This window comes from Pseudophryne corroboree, chromosome 3 (assembly GCF_028390025.1).
Source record: "Pseudophryne corroboree isolate aPseCor3 chromosome 3, aPseCor3.hap2, whole genome shotgun sequence".
In the NCBI taxonomy this organism is placed as follows: Eukaryota; Metazoa; Chordata; class Amphibia; order Anura; family Myobatrachidae; genus Pseudophryne; species Pseudophryne corroboree.
Window position 1 is genome coordinate 556,030,782 of NC_086446.1, and position 17,785 is coordinate 556,048,566.

Below are 17,785 nucleotides of genomic sequence, written 5' to 3' on the forward strand. Positions count from 1 at the left end.
AGGGGTAGGGGTATGAAAATAGGGAGAAGGGACCTCAGGATCTCCACTTAGTGTGGTTTAAATGGTGTTTCAGGCAGGAGCTCTGTTGTCACACATCTGCCTGGGTCAAGCACCAAGCCACGCCCCCCCAGGAATATACTACATTTTTTGATAGATAGTTTTTGTTCATTATGCTAGACCTGTATAAATCCACATAGATTAGGTCATATATATAGCTTCTTATCTGAATGTTCTGTATTTAATGCATAATATGATAGCATGTGGTCTATGGTTCATATGTATATCCATGATCTCAGTGTATCACTGTTAGGTGTGTTTTTTTATTCTCATATTTCTCCCACTTGTGTATGCATAACATCATTGTGCACTTCCTGCATTGCATGGTTGCCGGACAACCGTCACCAATGAGAGCTCTGGAGACTCCCCCCACCCTCCGATCAGGTGTGCCTGACGTCAGGACACTGAGACGGGGCAGCGATTCCCCGTACAGGACTGTGTGGGTGACGTCACAGCGGAAGTGAGTGTCTCCCAGGCTCCCACATGGTGGCTGCTAGGCAACCGGCGCATACCGTCTCTAATCCAGCTGGCTGTGAATCCCCGTAAAGGACTGTGCGGGTGATGTCACAACCAGGCGCCAGCAGGGAGCGGGCGGGATTTTGATTGGTGTTAGGTGAGTCTTATTTATGTATTTATATGTGTTGGCTGTACTGGTATCTGTTGTGTCTTGATAAAGGGGAGCAGTCCCCGAAACGTCGACTGTAATCAGTGGTGATGTCGTCTTTCATTCTATGCTGAGTGCCACCGATATCTATCGTTTATATATATATATATTTATATATAGAACACAACCTCCCTTGTTGCGCAAAGTGTGAATATATAGATAGATGGTAATGTTCTCTGTGGGCTGCCTTATTACACTGATTTCTCTGTTAGTCAGAATCAGAATGAACAACATGTACAACAATAGTGGAATTGGCGCCCTAAGGGGAGTGCAATTCTAGCCCCTATTTTTTAATTACACTTTTGACCTGTTTGGTAAATAACGGTGTCTAGAAATATTGTTTTAAGAATGTGCTTCCAAATAGAGACACACCCCTGATAAGATTTCTTTGTAAGACAAAACGCGTTGGTACTCTATTATGTTTTGATGTCATCTCCTATCTACATTACTGAAAGGAGGATATCACTAAAGGCACAATCTGTGCATCCATGAGGAACATAACCTCCAGTATTGTATAGGAGGCTGTTGTCTTCAAATGTTTCTTTGTGATTAAGGACACAGTTGTCATTTTAATAATTTTTATTAAAAAATCCTGTGTATTGGAACTCACTTTTATGTTTATGTCTGTAGCAAGGTATACTTAAAGTGTCATTAAAAAGTAGGGGCTAGAATTACACTCCCCATAGGGCGCCAATTCCACTATTGTTGTACATATATATAATGCTTCATTGAAATCATTTAATCGTCTGCTGGACACGGCGGTGACCAAATATCACGCTGAGCAACCTAAAGTGTTCTCCAACCTCACTCGAGCAGAACAAAAGGCCTTACGAGACCTTTCACAGTACCAGGATGTCACCTTCCGCTCAGCGGATAAGGGTGGTGGCATCATAATTCAGGACACCAATAAATATATCCAAAATATTGATTTACTCCTTCAAGATCATTTCACTTACCATCATCTGTCTTTTGACAATACGGATACATTTAAACGTGAACTTGATCTAACATTATTGGAAGCCTACAATTTGGGACATTTTGATAAGAAAATCTATCTTTCACTAATTACTGAACACCCTATTACACCGGTGTTATACACAGTTCCCAAGCTTCATAAAAACCCAATAGATCCACCACCTCGACCGATCATTTCAGCAATAGGGTCATTGCTGCAACCTATTTCCCAGTTTTTAGATCAGCTTATTCAGCTGTACATCATGGAACAACCAACGTTCCTCAAGGATACTACTCAATTATTAAATAAATTGAATCACCTCAGTACAGTGCCTACCAACACTTTGTTATGCACCTTAGATGTTAAAAATCTATACACAGTTATCCCACATACTAGCGGTTTAGCCGCTATGGAACTGTTCCTTTTCAAACATCATTTTGATGCCATTCCAATCCCACTGTTTTTACATTTGCTGTCTAAAACTCTAACACAAAATTACTTAATTCACCATGGCCAATATTACATACAAACAACTGAGTGTGCGATGGGGTCCTCAGTGGTCCCGTCATTTGCTAATGTATTCATGTTTCAACAGGAAGATTCTCTTTTCTTTTCATTACCTGACACAATAAGCAAGATGTTGCTATACACACACTACATAGATGACCTACTCATCATTTGGTCTGGACCGGAGGAGGAATTAATTGCTTTAATTAATCATATAAACACTGAAGACTCCCCCATCAAATTTACTTACCAGATTAGCACAACCAGCATCAATTTTTTAGATGTAACTATCGAGATTGCACATAATCATCTTCAAACCAAGCTGTTCTCAAAACCTATGGACCGTAATACGCTTCTTCATCACAGTAGTTGTCACCCTCCTGCATTGATACAGGGGTTGCCAAGGTCTCAAATGCTTAGGGCAGCTCGCATATCCAGTAATAAATCTACCTTGGCCACCACGCTGGAATAGATGATCAACAAATTTGCGTTTAGAGGATACAAACTTCGGGAATTAACCAAGATCAGAGATGAAGTATTACAGATCCCTCGAGAACAGCTGCTATATAGCATGCCAAAAAAAATCTTGGATCACAAATTCCATTCGTAACTCAGTTTACCACTGCTAGTAAAATCATTCCACGTGCTACGAAAGGTCTGTGGCCCATTGTCTCAGGTGACAAGGAACCTCCTTGTTTTAAAAATACCACATTGATGCCTAGTTACAAAAGGGGACAGAACATTACGGACATCCTAGTGAAAACCAACATAGTCCCAATGATTCATTCTCAAGCTCCCTGCACCCAAGTAAAGAAGCCAGGGTGCTACAAGTGTGTATCCTGTACTACATGTAAATATTTGGAAACTGGCCACGATTTTCATAACCCACATACAGGTCACCAATATAGAATACGCCATGTTCTGACATGCACCACACCATTCATAGCGTATATCATCATTTGCCCATGTGGGCTGCTCTATGTGGGACAGACCATCAGAAATTTACGAGACAGGATGGCGTTACATCGATCGGCCATCAAAGCATCTTTGGAAGGCAAGCCAGTTGACCAACCGGTGGCACGCCACTTTAAATTGTGTGGCCACCCACTGTCCAGCCTTCGATACAAAATCATCAATCACATTCCGTTACCGCAGAGAGGCGGTGACAGACAACGGGCTTTATCCAAGTGCAAATCCAAATGGATTTACCTTGTGGACGCACTGTCACCCAAGGGACTAAATGAAAAGTTTACTTGGAATGTCTTTTTATAAGAGAGTCACTGTATTAGATTATTGCAGGAGTACCATTATTTTCGCAAGAGTCCCGTTCCCCCTTTTTTTCCTCTTTTCTTTTTCCCCCCTTCTTCTTCCCTCTTCTCCCCCCCTCCCCCCTTCTTTTTCTTCTCATCTCCCTTTCCTTCCCCCCCTCCTCCCTTCCTCCCCGCCCTCCCCTTTCCATGCCCTGTGGCAGATGCCAGATAGCCGACAGCTCTAAAGATAGGTATGTTTAGTCACCATTTAAAGTGTATCTTGAATCCCCTTTAGACATAGTGTACATAGTTACATATTAATATGTTTATATGTCTTTAACATGAGTTTTTAAATACTCTTTCTTATGCAGCTGGTTAATAGTAACTTTTTAAATCTATTCTACATCTAATTTTTATTCACCGTTCTCTCACGTGTCACACTTCACATTTTCCACACAAGTTAGTCATACTTTGCTGGGTCTTGCAGGCAGTTGCATGCCTTTAACAATTTATTCACTTTGTGTTTTCTTTCACTGACAGGCGTCCCCGGCGCCTGCTTCCTAATGCACACGTTGCTAGGCAACAAACACGTCACCGGCGAGCCGCTCACGTGACTCACCCGGAAGTCCTGGTCACAGACACACGGAACACCTCTCTCTGGCACACCACGCTATTTAACAGGTGAGTGTTTTTCTGTTTGGTTTGGTTCTTTGTTCTTTGTTATTTTCACTCTATACAGCACTGGGTTACCTTACCTGATGAAAAGGCTGCCATGCCTTGAAACGTCGTAAGATGCCTGTATTTTTTTGCTTTTGGAGCACATTGTTGTTAAGCATCACTATGTTTTGAATACAATTATCGTTACAAGTCCACGGAGTGCCACCTATTTCCTTCGCTGCTAACACCTGAGCCATAGGTGGGGAAGGATATCTCTTCTGTATTATTTTCAGGAAGGCACCCAGGCATCTACTTCATTAATTTGAGTGCCGGATGTATTTACAAGTATATATATATATATATATATATATACACACACACACACACACACACACACACACACACACACACACACACACACACACACGGCCTTAGGCATAGGCAAACTATGCAAATGCCTAGGGCATTTGGTATGCTTAGGGGCACCAGCAGCTTCTGCTGATTATAATGATATGCGGCATGCCTATATTCTGTTTGTGACTGCGGCTGTATCTGCATACGAAATGCTACGTTGCAGTGTATTCCTGGAAATCACTGTAATGTAGCATTTCGTATGCAGATACAGCCGCAGTCGCACACAGAATATAGGTATGCTGTATATCATTTTAATCAGCAGAAGCTGCTTGTGCACCCTAGCCACATAGTAATACAAATAAGATGCATTTTCATAAACAAAAGGCGCCCGACGTTAGCAGAGCTGCCAGCTGACTCATGCCAGGCATCTCCTGCAGAACTAGTGGCGGTGTTAGGGGGCACCAGCCAAAATCTTGCCTAGGGCATCATATTGGTTTGGGCCGGCTCTGTATATATACAAACAGAAAGTTCAGCACTCACCATAGCAAACTCACTTATCCTCACAACATCAATAAATAAATGATGGGGGTTTAGTTAGTGAATTGGCCAATGCACTAGTGTGCCTTTAAAAGCCTTGGGATATGAGGCAGGCACACATTAAACCTAGTGGACATATTTGCAGTTATGTTATGTGTGCTACAGTTGCCAGGTTTCAGTTTTTGAGACTCTGTGATAGTGTAGTACCTGCATGATGGTGGGGTACTTTGGCGAGCGGTTTGCAGGCTTCCATGCATTGGCCAATTCACTAACTAAACCCCCATCATTTATTTATTGATGTTGTGAGGATAAGTGAGTTTGCTATGGTGAGTGCTGAACTTTCTATTTGTATACTTAAGTAGGTGGCCATAGGGCTACATGCACCCCCCCCCCCTATGAGTGGTGAGCGCGGACACTGCACCCCGCTTCTGGGGTGGTGAGTGCTGTGGTTTTTGTTTGTTTGTATATTTTAGGGTTAATCTTTGGTTAACTCTTATTCACTGTGGCCACTAGCTTTTCTTCATGCACCCCTGTGTAAACTTAATTGTTCTAAACCTATGTCAGCTGCTCCTTAGTAATTTATCAGCTAGTGTCAGGTGACTAGTGTGCCTTTGAAAGCCTTGGGATATGAGGCAGGCACACATTAAACCTAGTGGACATATTTGCAGTTATGTTATGTGTGATACAGTTGCCAGATTTTAGTTTTTGAGACTCTGTGATAGTGTAGGACCTGCATGAAGGTGGGGTACCTTGGCAAGCGGTTTGCAGGCTTCCGTGCACTGGCCAATTCACTAACTAAACCCCCATCATTTATTTATTGATGTTGTGAGGATAAGCTAGTTTGCTACAGATGTAGCCACCTTTATCTTGAGTGGCTGAGGCGTTTGTCCCGATCGAGCATATGCAGCGTAGGGAGGGGCGCCTAGTCACAGAGAGGCGTACCTAATCGCACGGAGGCAGACAGAGCGTTTGGCGTTACCTTTACGTGTAATACCTGCGATCAGCCACCAGATGTCGCTTTTTACAATCACCACTGAGCATGCGTGTGGTCTCCCGTAAAATACAATACTGAAATATATAATAAGGACTACTTTACTAAGGCGTCTCATTACGCTGCATACAGTAAATACCCATTACGCTGCATTATTTAATACAGTACTGTATATACGACACAGACGCAAATAGTACAGCATACAGTATATGATCCATCTACAATACTTTATGAATACTGTATGTGAGCGTCCAAGTCCCGCAGACAAAACATAAAACCAGTAGTGTACACTGTCGCAAATGGATGTGTGTTAGAAGTTCACTATTGCCTCTCAAGATTAGGAATTTTGTACAGTATGTTATCGTCCTAATCCCGTAGCCATTACAGCATAATCAAAACCAATGGATTTATACATTTGTCTGCGGCGAAGTGGTGAAGTGTTTCGCTTCCTATACTCAGAGTCCCGGGTTCGATTCCTTAAGTACAGTACGAATGCATGTTAGTTTTTTTCAGACACTTTATTATTTTTTTTATTCACATAAACCAGGGCAAAGCTGCATGAGCGGTTCTAATGTTAAGGTTCTATGCTCCGTACAGTACACATACAATTCTGTAGCTGGGCAGACTCAATAGAAATGGCTACCACCTATGACTCCTTGCCCCACAGAGGCCCTAGGCTACGGAGCAAGTAATAGTCCAGATTGTACAGACTATGGGGCAATGCTGAAGGAGCGTCACAATCCCCTAGCTAAAATACACAGTATGCACATTATGGTACACCGGACTCAATCGCATAGCACACTGGCAAAATGGCCGCCGCCCCTGAACCCTTTTGCAGGCTATGGGGCAATGCTGAAGGAGCGTCACAATCCCCTAGCCAAAATACACAGGGGCGATGAGGATAAGCTACTGTAGGATTGCATACAGTATTACGGTACACCGGACTCAATCGCATAGCACACTGTCAAAATGACCACTACCCCTGAACCCCCACCTCGTGGCAGGCAGCAGTCGGGTATGGAATGAGAAATGGCATAAGTTGTGCAGACTACGGGGCGATGCTGAAGGAGCGTCACAATCCCCTAGCCAAAATACACAGAGATAAGCGAGGTCTATGCACATTACAGTACGTTACACCGGGCTCGATCGCATAGCAAACTGACAAAACACAAGTTTTACATAAAGCAGGCCAAAGCTGCAGGAGAGTTTCTACTGTAAAGGTTCTATGCACCGTACGGTACACATACAATTCTATAGCAGGGCAGACTCAATTGAAATGGCTACCGCCTGTGACTCCTACAGTAGCTCCTAGGAGGCACTCAGCTATGGAGCAAGTAACAGCACAGATTTTGCAGGCTATGGGGCAATGCTGAAGGAGCGTCACAATCCCCTAGCTACAATACACAGGGGCGATAGGGATAATCGAGTGGCTGGAGGGGGTGTCCCCTTGATTTAAGGGGTCCCCACTCCTCCAGGGTACCCCGGCCAGGTGTGACTAGTTGGGTATTTAATTCCATGGCCGCAGGGACCGGTATAAAAGTGTCCCCCGGCTGTGCATTATCTGTCCAGCTAGTGGAGCCCAGTGCTGGTTCAAAAAATACGGGGAACCCCTACGCTTTTTTGTCCCCCTTATTTTTTGCACCAGGACCAGGCGCAGAGCCCGGTGCTGGTTCTAAAAAGATGGGGGATCCCGTGTCCATTTTTTCCCTATTCCTGCCGGAATTCGACCGCAATTGCATATACTGTACCCCTTAATGTCACTGCTTACAGTATACAGTATTTAGACATGAGCTTGTGTACAGTATCTGTCATGAGGTGCTTTTTTCACTGACACTATAACTTTTTTCTATTGTAATATACTGTACAGAGGCGGCAAACTAGCCAAACGGGAATAATCAGCTTCTGCTGAATAAAATGAGATGCTACATACAGTACATGCCTATATTCTGTGAGTGACTGCGGCTCTATGAAATTAAATCAGAAAATGTAAATATGAAATGCATTACTAATGTGTGGCATTACTGTACTGTATGTGTATAAGGTGTACTACAATATTTTCTGGTGTAACATAAGGAAAGGGCACTACTGCATGGTCTAATGCAGTGGTTCTCAAACTCGGTCCTCAGGACCCCACACAGTGCATGTTTTGCAGGTAAACCAGCAAGTGCACAGGTGTATTAATTACTAAATGACACATTTTAGAAGGTCCATACAGTAGGTGGAGCTAATTTTTTCACTTGTGATTCTGTGAGACCTGCAAAACCTGCACTGTGTGGGGTCCTGAGGACTGAGTTTGAGAACCTGTGGTCTAATGTAAATAAAGATGAATGTGGTGGGGTGTAATGTGAATAAGGGGCAATACTGTTAGGAGTAATGTGGTACTATGATATGATGTAATGAGAATAAGAGACACTACTGCATGATATAATGTGAATAAAGTTGCAGTACTGTGTTGTGTCATTTCATCTTCGGGTATTATTGTGTTACCATGCCCCTTCCCAGCAAGAACATACTGTACACTGTTTTGGGCTGGCACTAAATGTGCACATTGTTCTTATTTCGATTATAGGGGGTAGGAGCGCCAAAATGGGTGATGGTGCTGGGAAAGGGGTGCAGGGTTAGAGGCGGAACTACGTAGCATCTGTGCAAGAGGGCATCAGCCAAAATCTAGCCTAGGGCATCATGTTGGTCAGGTATGGCTCTGATAATACTGTATACTGTACTCTTACTGTACTTTGCATTCAATACAGATACTGTTTGCACACAGGTTTTACATGAATCATTGGCAATGCTGCAGGAGTGTCTCATTAGGCAATCTAAAATATACCACGACTATGGGTGGGGATACAGTAGGGAAGTTCTGTCACCATAAGCTGTCTGCTGTGTATAGCATATTTCCATCTGAGATGCATTTGTGTGTTTGTAATAAGAAAAAAACATTTTACTGTACATTTAGTGGATACAGTATTTCTCCCCCATAATGACGTATCATACTGTACAGGTACCCTCATGTACTGTACCGTACCATACTGTAAAATTGAATATTTATTGGAAAAGCATCAATATTAATGTAAAAAAAAGTATTTATTACAACATCCGATTCCATGTACTGCACTGATCAAAATGTACAGTACTCTTATTCAGGACTTATAAAACTGAAAATAACTGTTCATACACATCAATAACATTACTACTGTATAATATTCTACATTAGTTTATGCAATAATCAGACAAAGGCAATTTTATAATTGTTTTTAATAATGCACCAATTTAAAATTTTAAACAGAAAATACAGTACAGAACTACATATTTGTGGCTTGACCATTTCTTTCGACTACAACAGGTAATACTTTATACAGGTGATTTATATAATTATTACAATGTTCAGGTGTGAGTACTTCTAGACAAAATTTCTTTATCCCATCCAACAGTTGCTGTTTTGTTGTTGGCTTTGCAACACTCCTAATGTACCTCTTCAATTGAGCCCACACTAATTCGATTGGGTTCATGTCTGGTGATCTATATAAAAATAAAAATAAAGCGTATAGAAAAAATTAATGACATTACAGTAAATAGAGAAAATTAAACATACAATATTGTACTGTTTATTAAACAAAAAAATAAATTTACAGTACTAGAGTGCTATCCAAAATTTTACTTGTACACTGTTGAAAGAATACTCACTCTGGTGGTGTGCGTTCCCAATTCATACCTTTCTCTTCCATAAATTTGGCTGAGGCGGAGTGTTTAGGATCATTGTCTTGGAATATCCTATGGTGAGTTGGGTAATGTTTATTCACAAATGGCACCATACATTCCTCTACTATTGTTTCTTGGAAAAATTTCTTATCCATGATCCCTACAGAAATCAAAAAATGTTGTTCATTAATAAGCAACTCCTTTTATTGTGCAGTTACATGTACTCTACAGTACAGCATGTATTTTTACAGAACACAGGCACAGAATAAAGTATAGTACTGTACCTTCGAAAAATAATAGGGGACCAGCTCCTAATCGTGATATGCCTCCCCATACATGGACTTTCAATGGATGCTTTGGGCGTGGTTTTAATGAGATATGGTTACGTTTCCGGAATGACATTCTGGAGAACCGCTCAAGGGCAACAGACGATTCATCTGTGAAAATTACATCATCAAATGTTTCACCACTCTCAATCCATCGCCGTGCCTGTTCCACTCTCTTTTCTTTATTCACATCTCTTATCATTGGAGATATCCTGTGAAGAGCCAAAAATAATGAAATCAGATACAGTTATGAAATTACAGATTTACAGATTACTGTATATACAGTAGACTGTATGTGCAGTATACTGTATTATATACCTACTGTATACATTAAACTGTACATACATTAAGGTGCATACAGAGTAATATGTATATACATACTGTACATACACACACACACACACACACACACACAGTATACAGTATGTAATCATCACAATAAGCCGGCAATGCTTCATTGCTGTCTCTGAGTGCCTATACAGTAGGTATCTCTTTTGGGATAGAATATATACAGTATATACACACACACATACTGTATATAGTATAAAGTACACACTCTGTATAATGATTTATGGCATTGTTATATCACGTATCAAGGGATTATTAACAGTGCATTTACTGTATGGTTTATACTGCTTTCAGTATTTTACCTTGTTGCGCCAAAGGTCCATCCCATTTTCCGTCGCATCCTTCTGATGCTGGTGGCCGATATGTCCAGGTCATACTTGGAATGGAGAATTAGTTTTATTTGCAAAGCAGTACGCTCATCATCCTCACGAGTTAGTTCCTCCACAATTTGTTGCACTCTCCTACAGTACAATACAGTATGAAAAATATGAATTAATGAACAGCACAATCACAGTTACAATAGATGAAGTTTTTTTTTTATTTCCAAAAAATTGTCTATGGTATAAAGCAAGTCATTTAAACATTACTGTAGTGTACAGTACGTTCCATGTGCATTTTGTAGGAAATACAAATCTGGGCGTTGTTCTCTCGAATGCATGATAGCGCACCGTTTCTAAAGTGACTATAATGCCACTTTCCTTGAGCCATGCATGGATCTCTTTGATGGTTTTATTTTCTTTTTTCATGTTGGCGATTATCTTGCTCATCGTTTTGTTGATAGTTACTGGCATGTTGTCCAACTATAATTCCTGTATGGAGAAAAAACATTTGTGAATACTGTAGTCTAAAATTTACACATCTGAAAATGCATAAGAGTTTTATGATAGAAGTTAATACTGTACATGTTTACTATCCAGTACCTGATGTTCAAATTTAAGTATTGTATACTGTACAGTACTGAAAATACCACATCAGTGTTATGGACTGCAATTAGTTTCCTGTATGAAACAGATACAGTACAGTAAATAACCCTCCTTGGAAGTGCATGGGCCCTGTGAGACTTACAGTAGTGTACAGCATAAGGGGCGACTGACATGATGTACAAGCATTACATACAGTACATGTCAATACTGTATGTAAATTCTTCAATTATTGCCTAACAACAATGCTGCTTACTGTATATTAAATACTGTAGGCCTAGAAATGTGCATCTCAATATAGTAGTTAAAAACACAGGGGCCTATGTGGATAAGCGAGTTCTATGCACACGAGCGCTGCCACGTGCTGGGTGTTCACGGTCGGTGGCCATTTTGTCAGGTTGCCCAGCGATCGAGCTCGGTATAACGTAATGTGCATAGACCTCGCTTATCCCGGTGTAATTGAGCTAGGGGATTGTGACGCTCCTTCAGCATTGCCCCCTGGACTGTAAAATGTATACCATACTGTATCTCACTCCATATCCGAGCGCTGCCACGTTACTGTACTGTACGTCACAGTAGTGCAGTAGTATATCCACATTACGTCACAAAGTAGAGATCTGCCACAGTCATGAACCTTATAACACATTATGCAAGAGTAATGCACGTCAGAACACATTAGGCCACTGTAACATCCCTTAGAATAATTTCTGCCACAGTAACGTCCCTTAGAACACTGTACTATCTGAAAGACAAATCTACTAAAAAAATAGTTACTGTACTTGAACTTTGGGTATAAAAATCGGTACTCTCAGCGTGGGAGGCAGGAGACTGCAATTACAGCTGCACGTTACACTGAATGATAATGTACGATACACTGCACAATACGCCAGGGACGTGCAGTCAGGGGAGGCAGGGGAGGCAGTGCCTCCCCTGTCATTAATGAGTAAAATAATACAAAGAAGATACTTATGACACATAAGTATCTTCTTTATTATTTTACCTATCATTATATATGTTCAAATCACTTTGGGAGGCACCGATCGTGGTGCCTCCCGTAGTGATTAGGAAAAGTATGGGGAGCGGGGGGCGGGCACAGGCGGGCCCTAGCAATGGGCTGGAAAAGCCCATTGAAATAACATGGGAAAGCGGCACCATTAGTGGTGCCGCTTTCCTACAGGGACGTGCTTTCAACCTATGAAAGCACGTCCCTGTGAGTGAGGCCACAGTGATTGGCCAGCGGATCCGTCACTGGATCCGCTGTCAATCACTGTATGGGGCGGCATCGGTACCTGCGGAGGTGCGGCGGCGGAGGTACGGGAAGCGGCGGGCCGGGCGGCGGAGGTACGGGATGCGGAGGGACGGGATGCGGAGAGGCGGGCGGCGGTAGCGGCGGCGGTAGCAGAGTTTTGGCAGCGGAAGCGGTACCCATTTCAAAAATGGCGCCTCAGCGTCATTTTTGAAATTCAAGATGGCCGCCGCGAGCCAATCATGGCTCGCCGCGTCATCGCCCCGCCCCCTCCCGCTGACTTATATAAGTCAGCGCGAGGCAGCGGCTGTCAGTCCGACGGCGGAGGAGGAGCGGAGAAGAGCTCCAGAAGACGCCGTGGAAGTCCTGGATGGGCGGCGGCTATGCAAAAGAGCTTAGCAGCCGCCGCCCACCAGGTGAAGATGCTGGAAGTCCTGGGAAGGCGGCGGCCATGCAAAAGAGCTTAAAGGCCGCCGCCTCCCAGGTGAAGACGTCGTGGAAGTCCTGGATGGGCGGCGGCTATGCAAAAGAGCTTAGCAGCCGCCGCCCACCAGGTGAAGACGCCGGAGGAAGACCCCAGAAGCCCTGGGGAGGTGGCGCCCTCCCAGGTGAAGACGCCGGAAGCCCTGGGAAGGCGGCGGCCATGCAAAAGAGCTTAAAGGCCGCCGCCCCCAGGTGAAGACCCAGTTTAATAAAGAATTTTTTAAAGAATGTGTTGTGTGTTTTTTTTTATATTTTCTTTACAGGTGGACTACAGGTGCCAGCGGGCCATTTATGTCCGGGCATGCTGGCACTTGTGGTTCTCCAAGTGCCAGCATGCTGGGGCAGGCTTGCTGGGACCTGTAGGCCACCTGTAAAGAACAATATTACTATTCTTTGCAGGTGGACTACAGGTGCCAGCGGGCCCTTTATGTTCGGGCATGCTGGCACTTGTGGTTCTCCAAGTGCCAGCATGCTGGGGCAGGCTTGCTGGGATCTGTAGGCCACCTGTAAAGAACAGAACATACAATGAACCCCGCACCCACCGCCACCAGGGGTGCGGGGCATAGCACTGGGCTATCAGCCCAGTGCTGGTTGTTGCTCGGGAGGGGGGACCCCATTTTGATTTTTTGGGGACCCCACTTTCCGAGGAATTCCAGCCCTGGGCTGACTGGTTTGGGGGGTGTTTAATGGCATGGCAGGGGGACCCCACACTGAGTGTCTCCCCTGCTATGGCATTATCCCCCCTGGCTGGTTCTGCCTGGTGCTGGTTTTAGTGGTGTGGGGGGACTGCACTTTTTTTTTTTTGGGGGGGGGGGGGCGAGTTTAGCTGCAGTGCCTCCCCAGGCCCTGACCTCACCGCACGTCACTGCAATACGCTGCAGGTACACTGCAATTACACCACACGATGCACTGCACGACTCTGCATACGCACTGCACTATGTGATACAGTACACTGCACAATACGCTGCAGGTACACTGCATGACACACTGCAATTAAACCACACAATGCACTGCACGACACTGCATACTGTATGCACTGCGTGATACGACAACATTTCCCTGCAAAATATGATACAATGTACACTGCACAAAAAACTGCAATTACAGTACCACATGTGTATACAGTACACTGCACGATGTGATTCACTATGCATTACACTCACTGCACAATACCATATACTGAATGTACACTGCATGACACGCTGCAATTACGCAGCACGATACACTGTGATACACTGCATATACTGTACACTGCATGATACTGTACACTGCACAATCGTAGACCACGTGGATTGTAAAGAACTACTGTATATATACAAGTTTAAAAAAGTAATAATTGTTTTTGTAAAACTCATGTCGATCTTCTTCTATGTCAACTTAACGACCTTGTCAACCTACAGTAACTGGTGTCAACCAATTTCAAAAGCCGCACTATCTAGGTCGACACCAAAAAACAAATTGACCTTTTGACCCGGGTTAATGTTTGGTCCTTGTTTAACCATTTGTTTACCACAAATACAGTGCTGTATAGACCGGATACCTGCTGCTACAGCAGCCCCAGCTATAATGTACTGTACCTGTAACTACAGTAACTTAAAGTACAGTAATCTACAGTAATGTACTGTACTTACAATCCCTTATGGCCTGCAGGCGTCTTGGGGTCCTCCTGACGAGGTAACTCCATCTCCTCTGGAGTGACCTCATTGTTCTCCTCCGGTTATACCTCCGGAGGATGTCCCTGCTGGCCCTCCGGTACGCCCTCATTTTCTCCTCGTTGCTGGCGAGAGTTCTGTCCTGCCAGCAAACGAGGAGACGCAGCTCACCCAGAGCATAAGGACGGTCCCGTACAGCAGCCATGACACCGTCCTTATGCTCAATGAGCGTCTCAGACGTCGTGCGTCTCAGACGTCGTGCGTTCCAGGCATTCAACGTAGTTAATGTACTTTGTGCTTCCCTTAGTTTTGAATATGCCCTTTCTTTGACCACGGTATTTTCCACTGTCTTGCCCTACGCCCTTCCCTCCTGGGAGCCTGCACAGGTCCTATGCAATACACAAATACCGAAGATGTACAGTACAGTACGTCAGAATACACTCATTTCATTGCCGCTGTGCAGTTGCATTTAGCGTAAAGAATCGCTCCTGCAGATGTACTCTGATTTATATGTAACTTGTGTGCACCTTTCCATTGACTGTCTTACAATGTAAATAAAATAATACAGTGTATTTTTACAATAAAAAAAAAAAAAAAGAAAGCACATCAGGTCTCGAACCCTGGACCCCCAGCGTGGGAGGTGGGAGCCTTCACCCCTAGCCCACGACGCCTCATGACAGATTCCCAATTTCATGTGTGAAAGTACTGCACACAGCGCCCGGCCCCCACCCCATTGGTGTTGGTTTATGCCTTAGAGGACTCGGACGCTCGCATTTGTAAAGCACGGTATTTTCCACCGCCTCCTGCTAGCCTGTTGCCCTTCCCCCCTGGGAGCCTGCACAGATCATGCAAGAGACAGGGAGGGAATTCAGGTCATGTGCAATACACAAACGCCGAATATCTACTGTATACTGTAGTACTGTTTTGCTCACTTAGTAGCGTCAGAATACACTCATTCCTACTCATTGCCGCTATGCAGTTGCATTTAGCGTAAAGAATCGCTCCTGCAGATGTACTTTGATTTATGTGAAACCTGTGTTCATCCTTCCATTGGATGTATTAGAGAGAAAAAAGAATTTTTTAAAATGAATGTCATGGGAACACATAAAAAAAAAAAGGTTGGCACTTCCTTCCCATTGGTGTTGGTTTACAGTATGCCGTAGTGGACTCGGACGCTCATGTAATTGCATTTCAAAGGCACAGTATTTTCCATCGTCTCCCCCTACCCCCATCGCCCTTCCCCCCTGGGAGCCTGCACAGGGAGGGAATTCAGGTCCTGTGCAATACACAAACGCTGAAGATCTACAGTACTGTTTTGCTCAGTTAGTAGCATCAGAATACACTAATTTCATTCACGCTGTTTAGGTGCATTTAGCGTAAAGAATCGCTCCTTCAGATGTACTCTGATTTATATGTAACTTGTGTGCACCTTTCCATTGACTGTCTTACAATGTAAATAAAATAATACAGTGTATTTTTACAATAAAAAAAAAAAAAAAAAAAGAAAGCACATCAGGTCTCGAACCCTGGACCCCCAGCGTGGGAGGTGGGAGCCTTCACCCCTAGCCCACGACGCCTCATGACAGATTCCCAATTTCATGTGTGAAAATACTGCACACAGCACCCGGCCCCCACCCTATTGGTGTTGGTTTATGCCTTAGAGGACTCGGACGCTCGCATTTGTAAAGCACGGTATTTTCCACCGCCTCCTGCTAGCCCTCCATTCCCATTATGCATTAGCGAACTCAGACGCTCATGTATTTTAAAAGCACGGTGTTTATACATTGTCCTGTACATTCTTCCTTTTACACAATTACTGTAAAAATATTAAGGGAACACTTAAACAACACAATGTAACTCCAAGTCAATCACACTTCTGTGAAATCAAACTGTCCACTTAGGAAGCAACACTGATGTCAGATTGTGTTTTGACTGTGTCCCCGGAGGGGGCGCTAGTGGGTCAGTGGAGGTGGATGGGAGAAAACGAGGAGGCTGGATAACGTTTCTGCGCATGAGCGCAATGATATTTATTTAGCAGATGATTCACAGAACGGCAGCAGAAATAATAATAACAAATGCAAATGTCAATCACACAGCGTATTAGCTGAAAGTCTATGGCAACAGAATGAATGATGACTGGAGAAATGATAACCGGTAATATGATAAACAGATGAAATGATAACTTTGTAAAGATGATTCTGGTATGGAAACCAGTGCAGGTTAAAACATGGAACTTGGCAGTGATGATGTTAAATGGCAAACCTGGTAGCAGAGGCAGGAGTCTGACTAAGTCCACAGTGCAGGTATTGCTGGGACTTGAAGTTCCACGGAGCTGTGTAAATAACCAGGAGTACAAGTCTTAGGTAGAGAACCAGGAACACGGAGGAAACAGGAACAGATCCTTTCACATGGGTCGCAGGAGTGACACAAAGTCCAGGATGCCTGCAGACTGATCCTGCAGTCTCTTATATACCCCTTGGTTCACAGACATTGGTGGAGTGAGGGAAAATGGGTGCGGCCAAGCACCGGATTGGCCGCTGTATGCTGACTGTTGGAAACTGTCATGGCGGCGCCCATGCCGCGGCCTAGCGGGAACGCGGCGTGCTACACGCCCGCTGTCACAGGAGCGCTCCCAGGCCCATGATGGCGTCCGATGGCAGGGACGTGGACGACAGATGACCGCAGGGACCCAGGACGGAGTCCGCAGCGGCGGACAGATGTCAGCTTGGTGAGTCGATTCCTGACAGTACCCCCCCCTTTAAGGGTGGGCACCGAACACCCACGTGGCTTGGAAGGATGAGTGTTATGGAAGACACGGACCAACCTTGGAGCATGGACATCCATCGAATTTACCCAACTTCTCTCCTCTGGGCCATAACCGGACCAATCGACCAGGTACTGGAGACGTCCATACCGGCAACGGGAGTCCAGAATTTTGCCAATCTCGAATTCCACGCCCCGCTGAGTTCGAATTTTGGGGCCAACTGGAAGAGCACTCTGAAAACGGTTCAGGACTAAAGGTCTGAGGAGAGAAACATGAAAAGCATTAGGTATTCGAAGAGAAGGTGGTAACTTCAGTTTGTAGGCCACAGGGTTAATGACTTTTTTGACAGGAAAGGGACCAATGAAACGTGGTGCA

At 44.1% G+C, this 17,785-nt stretch overlaps 1 long non-coding RNA gene across 1 annotated transcript in view; it reads left to right on the forward strand.

Moving 5' to 3' along the window:
- The first annotated feature begins 575 nt into the window (after window positions 1-575).
- Window positions 576-17,785, forward strand: part of LOC135058016 (uncharacterized) — a 101,013-nt gene continuing 83,803 nt past the window's right edge. Inside the window, exons 1-2 of the long non-coding RNA XR_010244533.1 lie at window positions 576-670; window positions 3,974-4,114. This is a non-coding gene — a long non-coding RNA (uncharacterized LOC135058016). The remainder of the gene's footprint in view (window positions 671-3,973; window positions 4,115-17,785) is intronic.